The sequence below is a fragment of the Tamandua tetradactyla genome, chromosome 7, assembly GCF_023851605.1.
Source record: "Tamandua tetradactyla isolate mTamTet1 chromosome 7, mTamTet1.pri, whole genome shotgun sequence".
Lineage (NCBI taxonomy): Eukaryota > Metazoa > Chordata > Mammalia > Pilosa > Myrmecophagidae > Tamandua > Tamandua tetradactyla.
The window spans coordinates 57,044,806-57,058,573 of record NC_135333.1 but is presented as its reverse complement, the minus strand read 5'-3'; positions in this window follow the sequence as shown (position 1 = coordinate 57,058,573).

Genomic DNA, 13,768 nt, shown 5'->3' with positions numbered 1-13,768 from the left:
GCCCAGAATAAGAATGAGAGCTTTTAATCCTGTATAGCTTAATGTAATACATGGATACATACCGGAGTATAATAAGCAGATAATCAAAAAGTATTGGCAAAGACCCTTGAGGGATGGAAGAAAAAATATGGAGCTATTAAGCTTTACTACTGATGTGCTGGTTTAAGGGATTACATACCCTAGAAAATCCATGTTTTAATCCTGATCCATCTGATGGAGGCAGCCATTTTCCTGTTCAGTTCTGTAGGTTTTAAACTTGATCAGATTATTTCCACAGAGATGTGACACACCCAATTGTGAGTATTAACCTTTCATTGGAGGGAGATGTGACTCCACCCATTCCAGGTGGGTCTTGATTAGTTTATTGGAATCCTTAAAAGAAGGAAATATTTTGGAAAAAGCTTCAGAACCACAAGAGTCCATGCAGCCTTTGGATGAAGAAGGAATATACCCCTGGGGGAGTGTCATGATACAAGAAACCTGGAGAGAAAGCTAGCAGAGGATGCCATGTTCACCATGTACCTTTCCAGTTGAGAGAGAAATCATCTCATCAACCATTCTTGAGTGAAGATAACCTCTTGTTGGTGCCTTAATTTGGACATTTTTATAGATTTGCTTTAATTTGGACATTTTCATGGCCTTAGAACTGTAAACTTGTAACTTAACAAATTCCTCCTTATATAAGATATTCCATTTCTGGTATATTGCATTCTAGCAGCTTGCAAACTAGAACAACCAGGGAAACCCCAGATACTGTGCCAAATATCAGGTACACCCAAATCAATAGGTGAAGCCCTTGATCTTAAGGCTTGCTCTTGTGAAGTTTATGAATGTAGCAGAGAAATTTAGCCTACTTATATGTATGCCTAAGAGTCACTTCTGGAGGACCTCTTTAGTTGCTCAGATGTGGTCTTTCTCTAAGCCTAACTCTGCAAGTGAAACCATTGCCCTTCCCCCTACATGGGACATGACATCTAGGGATGAAAGTCTCCCTGGTGGCATGGGAGATGACCCCCAGGGATAAGCCTGGTCCTGCCACCATGGGATCAACAATGCCATCCTGACAAAAAGGGGGAAAACAGTATAACAAGTAAGGTATCAGTGGCTGAGAGAGTTCAAATAGAGTCAAGAGGCTACACTGGAGGGGACTCTTATGCGTGCTTCAATTAGTCATTGCTACCTATCATAACTTGCTGAACCCCAACCAAAATCATTCCTGCCAATCCTAAAAAATATTTAGGGTATTATACAAGATTCTACAAAGATTCCATGTACTTAGGTAACTTTCCAAAACTTACAACTTCCAGATGGGTCCCTGGACCAGATAAGTCCTGAGATGTAGAGAGGCCAGCCTCTCCAGAACATCAACTAGTTCCATCCCCCTATTCCATATTACTGATAGCACCTTTCAACATGAAAAAGTTAGAATGGGTATAGCCCAAATACTCCTAAAAAGTGGGAGAGAAATCAAAGGTGATTGTGGAGTTATACAGAGAAGATCAGGCTTAACAAATGAGATGAATGCTGAATCATTATACTGATATTTCTTTGAGTCTCCAGCGTCTTGGAGATGCTGCTAGAAGGAAAAAACTGACATTGTGGAACTGTAACCCATATCAAACTTTAAAATCTGTTCTATAACTACTTGTTAAAATGTACTTGGAAATTTATTGCTTTGTTGTATATATGTTATATTTCACAATTTAAAAAGTTAAATAAAGAGACAAAGAAATCGACACATATATGTAATACTTTTGTAATTTTTAGGACTATATTTGAGACTACCATACCACTCACTAAGAAAATCTTTTTCAAATTGTCATATAAAAGTGTGCCGTTGGAAACATTTTTATTCATATTGCTTTGGCTTATGATTTTAGAAGCTTTTTTAGTTAGTCAATAAATTTTAGTGTTGTAAATAACATTTGTTAAAATAAATTTACAATCTTTATTTGAATGAAATCTACTGAACCAAATTTTATTAAATTCTGTTTTGGCTTAAGCCAGTTATTTGACAGACATTCATAATACTTGCTTTATGAGTTTTAAAAATTTATGTGAAAGGTAAACTATGCTTAACTATCTGTTTCCTTTTTTTTTTTCCAGGAAAGATTAGTTAAAAAGTCATTTGTTTTAAACAGAGAAAACAAAATTCATCTTGCCCATTCCATATGCTGCATGTATCATACCTGGTTAGCCTTTTGTCTTCCGAAGATCATTCAAGATTTCCTCCAGATTAAAAGATTGAGAAAGGCTGCTCTGGGGGGCAGTCTGTTGCCAACTCAAGGATGTCAGAAAGGCCATGCTTCACAAGCATTTACCAAAAGCAACTCAGCTCTTTTCATTCCCAGTCAACACCAACATTTTTTCTAATTAGCAAAATGAATGTTAAGAATGCACTATTGTTTATGAAATTAGAGACTCACTAATTAGCATAATTGTTGGAGATAGGCTCTCACTGGTGAAATCAGAAGTATTCAAGATATGTGGGTGACCTAAAATATTTTGGAGATGTTACTTACACTGACATGAGCAAAGAATATAATCTAGAGAGGTCTGTAGCTCCTGCCTGAAGGGAGGGTATCCAAGGCATGCTCCCCAAAAGTACCTGTGTCCACTTCTTGGTCGGAGGTTTTATGATTGTCTGCTAACAAAAGTAGAAAAATTGGATCCTATTTCTGCATTATGATGTCTGCCTCAAGTGAGCCTTTCATGCACGTGTGGACAAATCTCTAAAAAGCCAGCAAGCTGAGACTCCACTGAACTTACAGAACAATTTGTATGAACCTTTTTCTTCTTGCTTGCTACTAAATGATTGCATGTACAAAATCTGTATGCATGACAGTATTTGAGCTGTGATCTGATCTTGTTATAACTAGGTAGTGCATTGTAGACAAGTAGCCAACCCTCATCCATTTCAAACTTCCCACAACACTGTTACTATAAAACATAATAATAAAAAATACATGTTCAAGTCCAAGGGCACATGATCCCCAGCTTGTAATAGTTAGGTTCATCAGTGAAGCATGTTTTGCAAAGTGTGGCATAAGGCCTGAAGATAAGTCTCATTGTTAAGTGCTGCAAATGACCAAACCATAAGTCCCTATGCCCCTCTGCTCCTGCAGATAAGTTCCCTTACTCGCACAGCCTGTCTTTATCAGTGATACCATGCACAGTGCTAGCCTATCCCTGAGCAGAGGACTTGGTTCCCTACCAGGCAGTCACATTCTCTGATGTGAACCAAGGGTCACCCCACCCTCTTGCTACTATAAAGCCCACCTCCCACAGCCCCTGCTTGTTCACTCCGTTCCTGAGTGAAACCCCCATATGGCCCTGCATGGTGTGTGCTGTCCTCTTCCTCAAATGTGTGAGGACTCATAAACTGCTGCTGATCTCAGATGTCCAGTGTCAGGTGCTGGGTGTTCAGCCATCCCATAACCCAAGGTGGAAATCCCTCCCTCACCAATAGAAGAGGAGGTGAATAAAACACAGGGTAAGTGGGACCTAAGATGAGAGGGGTAAGGAGTTTGGCAGTATTAGAAAGGGGGTGATTTCACTGTTGATTGGTTCACTTGTTCACAGTTGGACAAAGATATGTAGCGCAGAGGGTGTCCACACCCTGAGAAGACGTGATAGGGTCATGTGATTACAAAGGAGGGAGAATTTCTGCCATATTCTATTTAATGCTTTCTTAAAAAAAAAAGAGAGAGATGATCTCACTAGTTTGACTATGAATTAAATCTGAAGAATGTCCTAAATAAAGAGACTGAATGTTTGCTATGATCCTTCATTACATATTGTAACTTGTTACTTGATTCTCCAAATTTGGATTATTTGAACAGGAATTTTTTATCTAAGATCAATGATTTCTTTTCCTCCAAGCATAGATGGTAAGTACTAATTGAATACAAAGATATTTAGTAGCACTTTCTACAAAATAAAGTTTGAAATAGAGACATGTACAGCAAAAATTGATAAAACGTGTTCCGTGGAAGGGAATTTTGGGCTAACCACAATTTTATCTTACATTGCGAACTGAAACCAACTACATTCATACAATTTATTGTCCACATTAACATGACTTTATTAATTATTCTACTGTCTTCATCAACATAATTTTGATATTTCAGAAAACTTTTGACCAAGAAAATGAATGTCGTGAATAATTTTATTGTTCATTTCAAGGTATTCCTGAAAGACTCATCAATGCTCCATTAGAAAGTATCAAATGACAGTTTATACCCAATGCTCTTTGAACCTTTTGCCCAGAAATACTTGCTTGCTGTATCCATCAATCCTAAGGTACTATATTTTGATTTTTTAACAAATCCTAATCAAGTTCCCACAGTGAAAGACCTGCCTTAAACCAGACTGTAATATCTCAGAAATATCCTTACTCCCTTCTCTGATACATTACTAAGATGGTAGTAATGAAAATAAATATAAGCATGGGAGATCCGGGTTCAATCCCCAGAGCCTAAACATGCCAAAAATAGAAAAAAAAATTATAAGCATAATTAAATTAATATTCTTTTATTTTACAACAGATTGTCATTGTCCTCTTAGTAAAACCATAAGCTAGCATTTACTGAGCATTACTAAGCATTGAGGCTGAGCACTGAATTCTCAAAATACTGTTATGTGATAGGTAATACTATTCTCATTCTACTGGATGGGAAAATGAGGCTTAAAAAGATGGAATTATTTACCAACTAAGAAGGAGAGGGCCAGGATCTGAACCCTGATGATTTACCCTCAGAATCTATCTTTTAAACCACTTAGTGAGTCTCCCTTCCAATACTTTTAGACATGACTTCTTGTTAGCCATGCGTGGTACGTTTCCTAAACTATTCTCATCCTCCCCTCTAGTCTATATTGGGAGAATACCTAGTATAATATCTAGTGTCTTGACCTAGTCCAAATGCCCACTACACTAAAACTGAAAATGGATCCAACATTGCCTTGGAGAGTTAATTACCAACAGTTCAAGTCATCCATCTTCCTCCTAGAGCATGCAAAGACGGAGAGGAAAAGGGAGATATGATATTTAAAGTAATGCAGTCTATCAATAAGGGATGAACTCACTTTGATTTTAAGCAATTTGCAAAGGGATTTGTACTCCTTCTTCCAACTATTTCACCAAGGTCTTGACTCATTGCTGCAGGTTGCATAATTGGTCACATTAATCTAGCAAATGATGGCAAAATGCTTAGTAATGATGTTTGACTGGGGCATTTCAAGAGAATCTTGTTGTTTAATTAGGAGGTAATGGATGAGAGTGTAGAGAACACAGAGTTATATCATGTCGATGTGCTTATGCCTAGTTCAATACAATAGCTTTTTAAGCCAACTATTCAAATAAATTGACATCATTACCGTACATGAATTAAAAGGGGGTCATTATTCACTAATGAATTTTATTTTAACATACACTTAGCAGTGTCCAATTACCACAGAGGATAATAAAAGATGTCCAGATGGAAGCAAGCACGGAATACAAAGGATAATGTTGGTGATCTTTCACAGGCACTCACTTACCAACCATCTTTTTTCATGAAATCATAAGTTTAGAAATTCCTCTCTTCTTATGTATGAAACATCAAACCATCACATTGCCAAGTAATTCTGTACTTACTATTGCTAGTTGTATGTATTCCTTTGAAAAAAAATGAAGAGTTTGTCCTCTGTGTTAGTATTGTTTTGTTTTGCTTTTCCAAAAAGGCCACATTAAAGTGTACTTTTCAGTTCAGATACTTTGTTGCAAGCACACACAAACTCAGACAATCATAAACAAAAAGGGAGATTTATGGGCTCAAGGCAGGGCAGGCTTAACTGTTGGATTAGAGTTCTAGTTTTGCTTCTATCTGTCCTCCTCTTAATATCTGTATCACCCTCCGGTTGGTTTCTCTCACTGCAGAAAGATGGCTACCAATTATAAGGAGGTCACATGCTTCCTAAAAGGAGAGGAGGTGTTTGCCCACCACTATTAAAAAATAGCGACCTTTTCATGAATCAGTCTACACCTGTGAATCCATATGTCTAGTGGAATGAAGTGTGCTGATGGCTAAGCCCTAGGGCACCAAGCCAAGAGGGATTGGGCCATCTGGCTGACTTAGATCCATCAACCTCCAATATCTCTGCAGCACCCCCCCCACAAACATAATAAGCTGAGACTGGGGTCAGACACAAATTATATGGATGATATTCACAGAGGGAAGGTAGCTTGATATTGAGGAGACAGCTTCAATGTTTATTATAATCTACACCAGTGTTCCTGTTGGCAGAAGTCATAAATAATAGCTGGGTATATGGGGAAACTGGAAATCTTGTCATGCTCTTTAGGAATGACTTCTAAATCCCTGCACCTTTCCTGTTCTTCCTTTAGTGCCATTTCTCTGAATTTACACAACACGGATTTTTATAGTAATACTTATTACTTTTTAATTAGCAGAACTGCTGAGGTCTATTATATATCCATAACTTGAAAAAGTAACTGGCTATGAACCAGAACCGTAATTGAATTTGTTTTTGTAAGTGATAGATTCGTAGTTGTGACTCAATATACACACATGTATAATGAAGCTCATTTTATAATTAAAAAATTACCCATAAAGCTTTCATATTCCTCATCCTGATATATGGCTTTGGTTTTAGATGACTAAATCCCATTGAAAGAAGTCTCCTGAGATTTGCCTGGGAATAAGACTCTGTCTCCTTTACTGGAGAGACATGGGGGTGGCACTATTTTCATTCTAATGGCTTTGGGAAGTTGTAACAATCAAGGGGGTTTTAAGGAATAGTCAGACAGATACTTTATGAAATGCTGACACTGATTAAGTAATTCACTTATTCCGTCAATGTCTTTCCCCCAAAGACTACCAGGAATAATCTGGTAGTTAAAGAAGTTGGGTTTATTACTCATTTCAGTGATGGAGAACACACACCATGGGAATAATGAGATGTTCCAGTAAGAGGGTGTTAGAAGAAACTATTATAGGATTGGGGCTTTGGTTGGATGATTTGGAAGAAACTCTAAGGAAGAAGTTTGCTCTAGAGTGGATGATATCTATAATTCAGTAACTGAATAAATCTAACCTGCAGAAAGGGGAGACTAGAACAAGGATAAAACTGAAAATTGTACAAGAATAACAGTCACTCATTGTGGCTGAGAGGGGGCATGTTTGGTAGTTTGTGGGTGGCACCATGATCTTGTTTTTGACTGTATTTGGACAAAATTATGAAGTAGACTTCCACTGTCTCATTTTATCTTGATCTCAGAGTGACTTGTTTGAGCTTGATGTTATGTGTGATCATTTACAGGAGAATAACAAGGTTTAGCTGTGAGTGACATGCTATCTTCTCAATGCCGGGGTCTTCTTCCTTCCTCCCCCCCCCCTTTCTATTCATTTAGCATTACAAAGTGCTTATTGTATGCTTGGAATATTAACAAAAGTAGTGAGCTTCCCCTGAATCAGTTCCTACCCGTTGAATCCGTCCAACGTGGCTAGGGGAGTGCAGTGTGCTGACTGAATAGACATGGGGTTCCCAAACCAAGAAGAATGGGACCATTTAGTCGGCTTTTACCCATAAGCCTTCAGCGTCCTCCCCTGCTCCTGTTGGAAATCCATCCATACCTCGAAAGAAACACTTACCTGAGACAGACACAATATCGCAGAAATAGGCTATTGTCAACAAAGACTATTTTTCTCCTGACAGGGATTCTCTGAGGATGAAGAAGTCAATCTTATGTTTTTCTTGGGGTTAGTGTAGGCCATGCTTTCTTGTAGATGACAACTGCTTGCTTTCATTCTGCTTTCTGTTGGTGTCTCTAAGTCTTTGGGATACTCCCTATTTATCATATTTTACAGATCAAGTCCTTTGGAGTATTTATGGCTCAGATTCATTTTATTGAACAGATCTAGTTCTGGTAAAACAGTGATTTAGGTGAAGTCTGACTTCTGTCTTCCTAGATTTAGTCCTCTTCCCTTGACAGTCACTCTCAGCACAGGAAAGGATTATAAAGGTCTTCTGGTTCACCCTTCTTGTCCACACCCAAGACCCAAACCAGTCATGGATTTCTATGTTGAACTGCCCTCTATGAAAGGAAATTAATTACTGCCCCAATACCAATACCACTCCATCTTGCCACAACTCTTACTTCTTTGTGCATAGTTTCCACCCATGGATTATGCTCTTAGACTTGGGTATTATATTGCCTCTTTTAGGCCACAGCCTTTCCGGTAACTGAAGACTCTTATGATGTGTTTCTTTATTTCCTTGTTTTCAATTCCTCTTTTTCAGTATAAGCATCAGCAGCCTTGCTTTTATTTTCTTGCAGCTATCAACATGTTCTCTAATGTTGAGTAAAGTGCAAATTCCTTTAAAGAAAAAAAAATTCTCTATATACTTATATATGAGCCCTATAGTTACTTAAATTTGTTTTTATTATTTTCACCTTTGTAAATACAAGTGGGGGTATTAAGCCTTTGTAGTATTTCGACATGAAATTTACAAATTAAAAAATAAACAAAAGTGTAAATTTGGTAATACTAGCAACATTTACCATAACGTGACAAAAAGTATTTTATTGAAACTGAATTGTTTACAATGTGAAGACAATTGGTATAATGCAGATTCTTTCTTGTTCAACAAGCAATGGACCCTGATGCCTCTTGAGGTCTGAGTTCTTTCACCAGATTTTATATATTAAAATCAGGATAAAAATTTTATTATCTATCTCATAGGCTTACTGGGAGAATTCTAAGCAATTTTATATGTTAAACACAGTTCTTGGCACAGAACAGTCAAAAAATGGCAGGTATTGTTATTATTGTAGTTGTTATAGATGATGCTAGGTACACAATTGGTGCTTAATAGCTGCTTACTGATTTGAATGGGATACAATAAAATCTTGTTTCTAAACGCCATCAAAGTGTAGAACCAGGTTCCAGTCCCAAGGCAGCTTTCGAAATTTGCTCTGAAAATTTCTGGTCATGAATTTTTCTAAATTAAAGAGACTTGCCAGTTGCTTATTAGTAAGTAGGTCATCTAGGTTTAAGAAAGAAAGCCAGAGCAGAGTCATTCATTATAAGATAGAAAGGATATTCCTTGCAGCATTTCATCCAATTGGCCAGGCTACTTCTATCAAAGAGCTGAAATTTTATGTTCAGAATCAAGAAAATACTATTGATCTGTCTTCATTACTTTAGTTGTCCCTGAGAAGTATCAAGTTTTGATTTTCTTTGTCTTTGAATATAATAAATGGTGGCTTCCTGAAAGTTAATGAACAAATCACAGAGTTTTGATATAGTGAAACTCTACACTTTTTCCCCATTTATGTCACCACAAAGAGTAGATTTATAACTTCATTATAGGTCCTGGATCGATATTACTTTCCTACTGCTATTAGCAAAAACTTAACTTTAATCATATCATAAGTCAAAGAATACAATAAAATTGGCAAAAAAATTAACTGTTACTTTTAAAGTTCTTATCAAAATAGATTGGATTCATGTTTCATTTTGAATTATAATAAATTTTGATTCATAAAGCATTATTAAGCTTCGTGCCCAGGTTTTCACTATAGAGTAATGGGATATTTTGACTGAACCATCACAAACTGGGTTTTTGGGTCCGGATAGATCAGCAGAGCCACATATTAGACACAGACTTGACTAATGCAAAAATATTTGTGGTTGTGTTATAGGCTCAGCTCAAGTTACTAGTTTTCTTTCTCATTCAGAATATTTATATAGAGACACTCTGAAGAAAACACATATACACACAGGCACTGTGCGTGCACACTCATGATTCTCTGCTTTGTAGCTAACGTGAAACTAAAACAATGTGGTTGTTTTGGTTATTTTGAATCAAGTTCTCTGGTAGTAATTTCCAGTAAGTGTTTTTAAATGTCTCTTTCAAGTCAAGAGGACTGGGGAAAACCTGCTTTGCCCTGGCCCATAACTTTATGATGTTTCTTGACTTTTTGTTCAGGAATTAATCTTGATTTGCAGTCTCCAAACTGGGAAATGTGGACTACGTGAAGATTTCCCAGGAAGGACATAAGCTGGGTAGCTTTAAAATGTCCAGCTCCTTAATCTCCATGTGTACTTTTTCCTTAAAATTATCTATCTGAGGAAACGCTGGGAGATGGTTTACATGCTATTCTCTTTTGCCATCTTCCCCTTCACAATCAATCTTCTCTTACTTTATCAAAGAAAGGCAGACCATTTTCCCATCAGGTCCTAACTTGATGCATCTCCCTTCTGTGTAAAAACCTCCATGCCTTCAAAGAAATGGTCAATTAAAAATATTGGTGCCTGGAATCATCCATATATCAAAACACCATTAAGTCCCTGGGAGTGGCGCATGTGGGTAAAGCAAAGCATTGGAATCAGGGTATTTTGATCCGAAGGATATTTTGAACCCAGATATATCAGAGAAGACACTTTTTTTTTTTTCCTATTTCTTCACCCATTCCCTCCATTGATCATTGTCAAAGAACGTATCCCTTCTGAGGGAAAATATGGTCAGAATGAAAGAGAGAATCTGATAAGTGAAGTAGAGAACATCCATAAAAATGCAAATGGTAGTACTTCACTTCAGTCAGGTGTCAAACTCTTGGCAAGTCTCCGTGCCTTATCTGTCCACCCATCTATAAATTTTTCTTAAAATATTAGAATTCCAAACTTGCTAAAAGTCTACTATGTGTACCCCCTCTGCATGTTCATGCTGGCACTCAGGAGTAGCTGTGGGTGAAAACCTTCATGCACCCCTGTCTCATTCTGGGTCTCAGTTGCATGTTTTATATGATTTCAAGGAGGAAGATGCAAACAATTCCACATTTATTTTCTAAAGAGCACATATTTTTTAATGCAATTTTACTGCAATATATTCACATACCCTATAGTCATCCAAAGTGTATAATCAGTGGCTCACAGCATCATCATAAAGATGGGCATTCATCACCACAATCAATTTTGAACATTTTCATTACTCAAAAAAACCCCATAAGAATAAAAATAAAAATGAAAATGAAAAGAAGACCCAAAATATCCCATGCCTCTTATCTCCCGCTATTATTTTTTTAATTTTTTTTCCTCATCTTTTTACTCATTTGTTCATGCACTTGTTAAAGGGAATGTTAGCCACAAAGTTTTCAAAATCACATGGTCACATTGTAAAAGCTATATAGTTACACAATTATCTTCAAGATTTGAGGTTACTGGAATACAGTTGAAAAGTTTCAGGTATGTCCTTCTAGCTATTCTAATCCACTAAAAACTAGAAAGGGGTGTTCTTTTTATATTCCCCCCAGAAGTCATGTCCCACAGAAAGGAGAAGGTTGTAGATTTACCTGCCAAGTTGGCTGATAGAAAAAGGCCACATCTGAGCAACAAAAGAGGTTTTCTGGGAGTGACTCTTAGGCATAATTATAAGTAGGCTTACCTTCTCCTCTGCAGGAATAAGTTTCATAAGCCCCAAGATCGAGAGCTTGGCCTATTAAATTGGTACTCCCCTGTGAGAGTACCTGAAGTTCCCCAGATGGGGAAGTTAAGAACACATCTTTAAGCAAAATAAACTAGCTTTCTATGCTGTAGAATACATTACTACAAACTTAGCAGCTCAAGACAATGCAAATGTATTATTCCACAGTGTCTGTGGGTCAGGGGTCAGGGTACACATTTGTTGGGTCCAAAAATCTCATCATCTAAATCTCTTTTTATCAGCTCAAAGTCCAAAATCTCATTTAAATTTTATTAGCTCAATTCCAAAATTTAAATCAATTCTAGGTGTGAATAGGTTACGTCTTTTAGATAGGGAAAATCGAATGAGTAACATTTCTGGGGCACAATTTCTCTCCATTTGTGTACATGTGAGACTAAAGAGACAAATTATATGCTCCCAACATTCAATGGTGGAGCAGACATAAGATAACAGTTATGGGCATGCTGGTTCCAAAAGGGGAAAATGAAAGATTAAAATAGGAGCCACCTGTCAAAAGCAGTTCTGAAATCCAACTAAGCAAATGGGAATTCCTTGATTAGAGTTCAAGGTCTAGGAATAATTCTCCATGCCTCTCTGCTCAGCCTTCTGAGCTTTTGATTCTATTTCCTCATTCATCCTTCCTTTTTTTTTTTCCTTTTTTTTTTCCTGTGGAAAGCAGCACATGTTTGTAACTGAGTAATTTTATCGGTTTCCTTCCTGAGTACAAATTTGGGAGTTTGACAACCTCTTTTTATTATCTAATCTATTTGCCCCATTTAGTTTGAGCTGGCAGTGTTTCTGCCGAAACAATTTTCTTAAGAAGTTTGTGGGTCTTTAGTGAATTTCATTGGAATTCACTAGACAAAAGACACATCCACACATATTTTCAATATAATTATTTCACTATCATTGGCTCCTACTGAAATAGCTGAAGGACAGCACCCTAAAGCTTCTTAGAGGTCCTTCAGTTTTATTGAGAGCATTTATGAGGCACACCTTTAATCTCTTGAAAGGGCAGTTTCTGATCTTTTAATCTTTGAGAATATCCATTCATCAGTTGGTGATATTTGAGTTATTTCCAATTTGGGGCTATTATTCTATAAATACTTGTTTATAAGCCTTTGTGTGAATATATGCTTTCACTTCTCTTGGGCAAGTACTTAGAAGTGGAATTGCTGGGTAATAGAAGAGAAGCGTTATAAGAACTTACCAAATTTTTTCCAAAGTAGTTATATCATTTTACACTCCTGTAACAATGCATGCAATTTGATTACTCAGTATTTTAAATTTTAACTCTTTCAGTGTGCCTGTTGTGGTATCTGTTTGTAGTCTTGATTTGTGTTTTCCTGATGAACATTTTTCACGTGTTTACTGGCTATTAGTAAAAATTCTTTTGTGAAATGTCTTTTTAAATTGCTTTGCCCATGTTTTTAATGGCTTTTATTTTTTTATTATTGAATTGGAGGATTCTTTATATGTATATATTTTCTTGACATAAGCTATTTTTCAGAATGTCTTTTTTAGCTTTATAGGACGTGCTGAAGTCAGATATGTAATTCCTCCAATTTTATTCTACTTTTTTTCAAGGTGGGGCTATTGTAGGTTCACATATACGTCTTAGAATCTGCCTGTCAATGTTCGAAAAAATGCTGCAATTTTGATATAGAGTGCATAGAATCTATAAATGAACTTGGAGAGAATTGACATCTTGATATTGACTTCCAATTTATGCACATAGTATATTTCTCCAAGCCTAAATAAAGGCTTTCACAGTTGCGGCAATGATTTCTATTTCTCAGTATACAGGTCGTGCACTACCTAAGCATTTTATATTTTAACACCTATATAAGTAGAATTGTTTTAAAAAGTTAATTTATGATGTATAAAGAAATAAAACTAGTTTTGTATATTGATCTTTGTTGTGTCTCATGACCTTGCTGAACTCACTAATTCTAATAGATGTTCTGAAGATTTTTTAGGATTTTCAACCTAAACAATCACATCATCTACAAATAAAAGCTGTTTTATTTCTTCCATTCAATATCTGTGTTTTTAAAAATTTTTTTTGCTTTCCTTATTGCACTGTACAGGAAAGCCAGCACCTTGTCGTACGGAAGTGGTGGGAATGTTATCTTTGCTTTTGGGACATGTTCAGTATTTTACTGCTAAGTATGATGTTATTTGTAGGGTTTTCATACATATGTTTTATTAGCTGATAAAATTCCTTTGTATTCCTAGTTTGTTGAAGGGTTTTTATCACTAATAGGAGCTGAGTTTTGTC